The sequence below is a fragment of the Ambystoma mexicanum genome, chromosome 3q (genome assembly GCF_040938575.1).
Source record: "Ambystoma mexicanum isolate Mex_15411 chromosome 3q, UKY_AmexF1_1, whole genome shotgun sequence".
NCBI lineage: Eukaryota > Metazoa > Chordata > Amphibia > Caudata > Ambystomatidae > Ambystoma > Ambystoma mexicanum.
The window spans coordinates 192951598-192952900 of NC_090926.1; positions in this window are offsets into that span (position 1 = coordinate 192951598).

Consider the following 1303-nt stretch of genomic DNA (forward strand, 5'->3'; position numbering starts at 1 on the left):
GAAAGAAATATAAGGTTAGTGACAGTCTAATCCCATTTTAGACAGAGAATGCCATAACTTCTTAAATCTATTTTTAGTAACCAAGAGCATATTTGGTTTTTTACAGTTGTTTCTGCTCCAAAACAAGATGATTTTGGAGTAACAGTCTATTGTTACATGAATGAGTGTACAGGAAAAGAAAAATGTCCTGAAGACGGGCCCACATATCTTCATCCTAGTTTGGAAGTAGGCTAAGAGTTGATAAAAAACCATACCCCCCGCACTATCCAATACTAACCTCACCATCATCTCCCACTTAATCTTCAGTAGGGTTGAGACGAAATATGTGTTGTTTCAATTTACTTTTCAGTAGTACACAATAGTGAATGTATTTTACTGTGTTTTTATTATGTTTGTGTATTTAATAACAATTAAAATATGTATGTGATCATGGCATAAGGTGTACTTATAACTCCTTTCCCTGTTTTCTGTATATGGTATAAGAATTATCACACCTTTTGAGTGCGAGGGAGGGAAGCTAGTGTGGAACTCTCATAGATATTTTTGGTTCCTGGTCCTCGTCCACCTAGCCCCCGAAAAAAGAGGACCACTAAGCTCATGTGCAGCATTTATGTCATGAGTTACCCTACAAAACCAATTGCAAACTGTGGCTTTTTACCCAATTTTTCTAAAAACTATGCTCTAAAAAGCACCATTTTAAAACATTATTTAAAAATAATTCTCAGGGGGACAACCACCCCGAACCTCCCTTTATTGGTGTGCATTACCCCGCTGTCCTTGGTCCCTGTGGCATATCTGAGACATATATTTACAGCCCTTCAGTTAAAAAATTCCATGGCTGCACTGGTGAGGAGTGTTCCCATCCCTTGTCGCAACCTAACATTCTGAACAGATTTCTGTTCCATGTTGGGAGTGGAGTGGAGGAGAGGTGAGGGGCATGGCCGTAAAGTACAGAAAGTAAACATGGCTTTACAAGCCGTTGTCACTTTCTGTTCCTTGCAGTGTACCTGTGACTTTTGGCCCAGCCCAGGGGTCACAAGGGCATTGTTGAGTCTACCAAATAGGAAGCCAGGAGCACAGTTGGGACCCCTGGTGAACCCCAAATGATGGCCATGATTCTCAGTCACAGATGTGTCCAGATTTGCTTCATGAAGCACCTGCCAGAAATATTATTCTTGTGCTAACGGTGAGGTCAGGGTAGTTTTATGATAAAGACTAAAATGTTCCTGTTTTTCATTTTCTCTTGGTTCTTACAGAGTGCGAAGAGAATTGGACTACCTCTGGTCCCCATCCTATTCTTCAC